The 8,223-nt window shown below is 31.7% G+C and overlaps 1 long non-coding RNA gene across 1 annotated transcript; it reads right to left on the minus strand.

Moving 5' to 3' along the window:
- Nucleotides 1-284: 284 nt before the first annotated feature.
- LOC108479063 (uncharacterized) lies at nucleotides 285-4,968 on the minus strand. Its single transcript, XR_008279740.1, has 3 exons — nucleotides 4,877-4,968; nucleotides 863-1,179; nucleotides 285-540 (listed from the first exon to the last, which is right to left on the minus strand). It is a non-coding gene; the product is annotated as an uncharacterized LOC108479063 (long non-coding RNA).
- Between the last annotated feature and the right edge of the window lie 3,255 nt (nucleotides 4,969-8,223).

Consider the following 8,223-nt stretch of genomic DNA (forward strand, 5'->3'; position numbering starts at 1 on the left):
CAAATTCAAGGTGCAGGGGACACACGGCCGGATAACACGCCTATGGGGCTGACCGTGTGTCGTACACGGCCTAGGCACATGCCTGCGTGTCTAACTGTGTGGACAAAATAAGGCTATTTACCAAGATTATTTGCCACCTTTACTTTCACAAAGCTACACTACACCAAGACAAACCAATTTCATACACAATCACATGGCTAAATCAGCCCCCAGCCGAACATTCCACACATTAGGGCCACTCTCCTTATTCACAAACAAACTCAACAACATGCAAAATCATTCAATTTACTCATTCCCAAAAGTTCATCATTTGCATTTATCAATAACCAATATTAGCCACCATCCATGGCATTATACAAAATGACTCAATAGCTATGACAAGCTACTCGTTTGGCCAAAAACCATGTGGCCATTACAAAAAGACTAGTTCCTATATATGCCACAATCAAGATGATAAAACTAGCTATACCAAATTCTTCAAGGGTAGTGTGACTGGCTTCTCTGACGTAAGGCGATGATCCACGAGCTACTTTGGTGGCACTATAAGAAAATGGAAAGGAAAAGAGGTAAGCATAAAGCATAGTAAGTTGCATGCAAATAATGAGTAACTATAGGCTACCATATGGGATCATACTCCCAAAATATCTCAATTTGCACATGAAAGTAAGGATTCATAAACACTACTTGCCCATATTTTTTTTTCACCAATCATACAACATTGGTTTGAATTCACATTTCATAGTTCATGTAAAATACACAAGTAGTCATATGAATAACTTACTAACTTTCCTCCTTTACTAAACATACAATGTAAATGAAGCTCGTATGTCATAATTCTCATTTAGGTACTTGTACTACTCACCACATGGTCATAAGTTCTCTCATTTTGATATAAACCATAAATCTCCTGTTGAACCATTTGGAACACTACATGATATTCAATAGCCCCAAACATGGGATAAGGTGCTGACGTCATGCCCAGACATGGTCTTACACTGGCTAGCACATCAAGTCGATACCATGTCCTAGACAGGTCTTACACTGCAACACAAGAAGTTGACGCCATGTCCCAGATAGGTCTTGCATTAGCTTGTATATCTCGAGGCTGATGCATGTCCCAGACATGTCTTATACTGTCTCTCATAATGTGGCTGAAGCATGTCCCACGCATGTCTTACACTAGCACACATATCACCCAATGTCATGGCATGAATATCCAATTCTATTCCTAATGTTCAATCGGGAGTCTTTATTACATTAATTTCTTAATATGCATACTCATATTCACAATCAAAACAATTTATGCAATATCAATTCAATCATAAATCATAACAATATAGTTGCATTATTAACATACAACTTACCTCAGATTACAAAATATAGGCGACAAGTCGATTTAATCTACTTGCTTGGCTTTCCCTCGGTTTAGGTTCAGATTTTGTATTTCTTGATTAGAATAATAAAAATTCACTCATTTAATCACTAAATAAATTTAGACAATCAAAATCCCCTAGGCTCAAAAATCGATTTTTTTATCAAATTTCTTCATGCCTTAAGCCTAGCCAAACCCTTTTTACTCTTATAGCAACCCAAAATTTCCATTATTTCACCACATTACTATCTATTTTACAATCTTTACAAAATGGTCCTATTAGGGTTTTCATAAGAAGTTCTTTCACAAAAGTTGTTTATTTCATAGCCATAACTCATATTCCTCCATAAAATTTCAGTTAACAACACATATGCTTTAATAGAAAAACCCTAGACTCTCAACCATTTTGTAAAATAGTCCCCTAATTAGGTAGCTCATGCTACAAGAGTTCTATAAGTACCAAAATCATCAAAAATAACTATCTAAATCACTTACTTGAGAGAGGAATAAGTGGCTAATAGTTTCAAGCTTCCAAAACTCTTAATTTTTTGGTATTTTTGATGGAGAAGAAGGTGATAAAAAAAATATGATAGCTTTTCTCTTTTATTTTATTTATTTTATCAATTAAGTCACAAACACCCACCTAACCTTGACAATTTGGTCAAATCTTGTCCCTATGGCTAGCCATGCTTCTTTTAAGGGTCTAATTGCACTTTAAAGACCTCCAATTATGGTTCTCTAGCTATTTAACACCTTTGGCTAGCAAATCAAAACTTTTTCCCTTTATGCGATTTAGTCTTTCTTCGCAATTGGGCTCACAATGCTAAAATTAATTCACCAAAATTTTCATACACTCATATAATCATACTATGACACCAAAATAATAATAAAAGTAATTTCTTAACTTCGGATTTGTGGTCCCGAAACTACTGTTCTAATTAAGCCCGAAATCGGGCTATTACAACCAAACTGTAAATTTTTTCAAAACTTTGAACTAAGTACCGATACCATAGAAACAAGTACCGATATTTTTGTGATAGGTATCAATACCAAAATCGATATTTATACCATTTTGGCATTCTATAATTTGAAAACACTGTTCATTTGGTCAAGTATCAATACCTTGGTCCCTAGTATTGATACTTTTATCTAGATGGTAAATAATTACAAGTTTGAAAATTCATTTCATGCCCAAACCTATATCTTAATTCATAGATACAAATAGGTACACATATGACCTGCATAAAACTCACTCAATCCATTACAAATATGCCATGATTCGACCATGATCCATTAACCATTTTATCTATTATAATTAATAACTAAGTATGCAATTAGGTACCATTATCCTAATACTAACCAATATGCCATTTGGCACCACCACAAACAAATTCAAACATGAACTCAATTGTACATACAATCAATTTAACAAAAAATGCAATCATCATATGAAACTCATTTCATCATCAATAACGTTCCAAATACCAATTAACAAAATCACTCATTTATGCTACTTAACAAAGACAAATATACTCACTTCTCGAACCACAAGTTACCAATACTAAATGACCATTTCCATATCAATTTGCAAGTAAGATATCAAAACCAAAACATGCCTACCATTCAATTGACACAAAACCATTCAAACCAAATAAGATCAACATGATAATTTACTATTTACTGTACATTCATCACAAGATCAACATGAAACACAAGCTTACATTATATACCAACATTCACTTATTTTACATATTTAACTAAAGATTTAAATTTGACAACTTCAAAACCCTATATACATGCCAAAACTGAAATAACTAAGTCAAAAATACCGAAACAGAAGCTTCATAGTGTGAGCTTTGAAGTTGATCCATCTGACCAGTTCTACAAAATGAAAACTACAGAAAATAATAAATATAAAAAAGTAAGCTTATATAGCTTAGTAAGTTCATAATTACTTAAACAAAATTCTTACATTAGTTTACAATTAAGTAAACAAATATAAATACTTTAATACGTATTTCCTGTCAAGGCATTTACAACAATAAGGTGAGTGTTTAACATATCATTTGTATAATCTCTCAATCATTTTGTACAACATATTTTCGTATCATTCAATTAGGAAAGATTCGACAGATAAATAGTATTAACCAATTGATCATGTCAATTCAAATTCATATTTCATTTATTTTATACGCACAACTTTGTCACCAATATTGCATTTACCAGGTAAGCATTTCATATATATAACTATAAACTTTCCAGTCGTTTTAATATCGTTTCGAACAACTCTTAAACATATAATCATTAATTATTCAATTTCATCACCTAACATTTTAATATTCATATAAACATATCATCTCCAAATAATTCATGAATTCAATACATATATATTTTCAACGTATGGCCCAATGAACTGTAATAAATAGATATAGATACATGGGTAACTACACCACACTAGAATGCTCGAAAGAGCTCAAACTACGACACACCAGAGCATTGAAGTGCAAAACCTGTAGGCATCTTAAAATCAGTATCAATACATCCCCCCACTACACCAGTATAACTCGATAATTCGCAACAAATTCTGGATTCCGGTATAATCAGTAATATCTCCGTACCATCACATATATCCCGTATAGTGTGTAAATAATTCTATTGGCATGCCAATCATATCCTAATCATTTACTGTGTTCAAACGAGCATTTAACAGATTTCATAACATTGTAACTTGGAGGCACTTAAAAATTATTCCAATACACATGCTGTAATTCAATTATTTTCTTTCCGAAATATATAAATATATATCTTACACACCTTACATACAATTGTAACTTATCGTCAATTCAATATTAATAATTCAACCAAAAATTAATAAAATAAATTTTAACAGAACATAACATGAACATATAGACATATATCTATTCTATGAACTTACCTAAGTTACGCTATCGGTTGACTCGTAGGGACTAATCTACGATTTTCCCTTTTCTCTTGTTATCCTCCGTACGATTCAATTTTTGATCTATATAATGATTAAATTTAATATATCAAATTAAAATACATATTAAATTTATTTTTATACATGTGACCCTTAATTATTTGTTATTTGCACATTTTTCTTGAACTTTACATTTATTTCAATTTAGCCCCTAAACCCGAAATTCTAAATTTCTCAAAATTTCACAATTTCTTATGCTAGCCGAATTTCTTCCTATACCAGTACAGTCCATAATTATTCAAAATTCACAAGAATTCCATGTAAATTTTAATATTTTAACAAATTAACCCTTTAACTAAAAATTAACAAAAATCACTTCACAAACTAGTCCTAATCAACAACCAAGACTAAAATCCATTATTTAACATAAAAAATTACTAAGATTCATTAATGGTAAAATCCAAAATCTTTAACAATTTCAAAAACAGAGGTATGGATTGGCTTGACCTAACTATAACGATCTCAAAAGAATAAAAATTACAAAAAATTGATTTTGGAAAGCTTACCATGCATGGGTGGATTGCTTGAAGAAAAAATGGCTATGGCTTCTTTCTTTCCTTACGGTTTCGGGTGGAGAAGAAAGAAAATAATAATGGATGATAATATTTTAGTTTCTTTTCTATTTAATATTCTAACACTTTTAACTTATTATTAACTTAATAATACAATAAAATAACTATACATCAAACTTAAAAGCCATCAACCGGCCACTAAATTTTAAATTATTTAATTTTCTATTTTGATCCTTGTAATTATATTATTTAGACCATTTAACTAATAAAAGTCCCTAGCAATAAAGTTTTATTATTTTTATAATTTAACCCTTTTTCCTTAATTAATTATTCAATCACTAAAATTTTTAGACCAACCTTCAATTCACCTATATAACAGCTCCAAAAATATTAAATAAAAATATTTACAAGTTCAGTTTATAGAAATGAGGTCTCGATACCTCATTTTCTAAAATCACCTGACTTTCGGTACGCACCACTTGTACCTTGATTAACTGACCAATTAATAAAATCTATTAGATCACAATTTAGTATTATACTGTAATTAACTCATAAATATTAATTAAATATATCTGTAGATTCTCTCATCAGAATCATGGTCCTGAACTACTGTTTTTGACACTACTGAAAAATGAGTTGTTATATACACCCAATATACCAACTTTCAGTTATATTACCATTGAACTTTATCTTTTAATACACTAAGGTATAACTTACTTAAAATTGAGGTAAGGTATAATATGAACATTACAAGTGAATAAATTTATAAACAAATTTAGGATTTATTCTACTTGGGTCTTGTCCGATGTATTGTCAATCCAAGCAATCACACCTTGTAACAACTTAATTTTCATTTGTATAAGAAAAGTTAGTGTCAAGACCAAAAATACTAAATTAAGCTACTCGAAAAGTTGAAATAGGAAGTGTACAAGCCAATTACAGAATTAAGAAATAGATTCGATTAGCAAATAAATTGATTAAGCTAACATATATATACAGTACATAGACTAAATTGTAAGATAAGTAATATAAAAAGAATTATAAAAGAATTGAACAAATCCTTGTTATGGTGTTAATGGATGAAATCATTTTCATCCATAGATTGCCACTAAATGTTGCCATAGTGAAATGTTAGCCATTGATTTATAATCAATTAAAAGGAACAGTAATTCATAGTTAATTAAGGCTTGGCTTGATACCTAAGATAGGTGTAAATTATGCCTTGTTTTATAAGCAAATGTTGCTGCACATGACCTGAGACACAGGCTGTCACACGGTAATGTGTGTCACACGGCCTATCCACACGGCCATGTGTCTTATTATTTTTAGGTACAGGTTTTACACGGTTTGGAACACGGCCTGTGACATGGCCGTGTTTTCTAAAATAGTTTATCACATGATTTGGGACACGGCCAGTGACATGGCCTTGTGACCCAACATCAATACACACACGGTTAGGCACATGGCCTGCGACATGGCTGTGTGGCCCTATTTTGAATATCCACATGGGTAGACATACGAACTGGGACATAGCCGTGTGTCCAGGCTTTGAATGCCCATATGGTCTAGGCTATGTCACACGGACATGTGACCCTTGTTTCTAAAAATTTCAAATTTTTCCTAATTTTTTTGATTTGTTACAAATTGATCCCAGAATGTTCCCAAACTACTTTTAGAGCCTCGTAGACTCGGTTTAAGGCCTATAAGTGCATTTTTAGTATAAATCAAATGTTCTTTGATTATTGTAATTTTAATTGAATAATTATTTTTGTTTAAGGTTAAGTGTTTATAATTTTGTCACAATACTCCGTAACCCTAATTTAGCGATGGAGATAAGTTGGGGTGTTACATTCACAATTTCTACCTCAAATACAAACATAAATAAATCTATCCCTATAAATTTTCAACCCTAAAAAGAACCTTAAACTCAAATAGTTGGTCAGGGAGAGAGAAAGTGAAAGTCACGTGTTTTTACCTCTCTCTCCAAAATCGACCTATTTCCCTAAATATCCTAGAAATCGGCTCAAAACCATAATTTTTTTAAATCAGATTTTTTTTTATCAAATTTGGCCTTATTAATAAGTATAAATGTAAGAGGTAAAAATATAGATATAAATAAATATTATCATAAAAGAAAATCCCATAATGAACTTTCACGTGGCTTGTCAAGACAAGTTAACATCAAATTTCCATGTTTGAAGAACCATCAACCTTTGGTATTGGGGCTCTTTAATTTGCTATTGATGGTAGAAATAAAATTATCAGCCATTTTCAAACAAAACTTTCACGTCCATATTGTGCATAATTTGTTTTCCCATTCTCTCTAAGACATTAGGTAGGTAGGTGAGTTACCTTGAAGGTTAGGTAGCGGGGCAATCTCCACATCAAAGAAAGCCAATTCGGCTGTTCCCACACACCATTCCCATCAAATGTAACCCCCAACCTTACCTTCCCAATTTACATTCATTACATTCATTACATTCATTACATTTAATTAATCGTATTCAGTGCTCTATTTATTAACCCCTCTACTCTTTAATGCATGCATAAATAAATTATATTTTATATATTAAAATTATTATAAATTTTATCATAACAAATTAAAATATATAATGAGTTCAAGGATTTCTAACTTATTTTTTTTAAAGAAATTTTTGAAGTGTTGTCTGTTTGAAGTTGACAAATTTTTCAGCACATCCAATATTGTTTCAGGTTGAGTTTTATCTCCCAATTCCCTCAAGAACCACATGTGGTTCATGAAATAGGAATGTCTTAGACCAGCTACCTAGGAAATGGTACCCATTTGCCAATTAGTAAGGTTTGATGCATCAATGGGCATATGTTCTACCATTTGGTACTAGATCAAGTGATATCATCCTCCCCTAAAAGATTACCTATATGTTATAGGTTGAGGGTTCAAACCCTATCATAGGTAAATGATCACCATTTCCTTTGGTAGGTGACCGTATGCCACGCACGGTCCAACTTGATGAAGTGTTGTTGCTATATGAACTTATGTTTCAAGTGACTTCTTTAAGCATGTGAGCTTGTTGCAAAATCGAAAGACAAAACCTCAACTTGACTTTCAACAATGCCAACCTATTGAAAGATCTGTTTGTTTTATACAAGTGACATGTCTCCCTCAACAAGTGAAACAATAAAAACACTCTTGAGAGAAGACCAAACAATATAGTGACATGCTACCTTCTCATTTCTAACTCTCAAGCTCTCATGTGTGCGAGTTATTGAGAATTTCCCTCCCCGGATGCAACCCATATAATATATGAATCTAAATACCACATTTTTTATTAGAGAATATTATATTACCTAAGTATTGCGAA

Source organism: Gossypium arboreum, chromosome 3 (assembly GCF_025698485.1).
Source record: "Gossypium arboreum isolate Shixiya-1 chromosome 3, ASM2569848v2, whole genome shotgun sequence".
NCBI lineage: Eukaryota > Viridiplantae > Streptophyta > Magnoliopsida > Malvales > Malvaceae > Gossypium > Gossypium arboreum.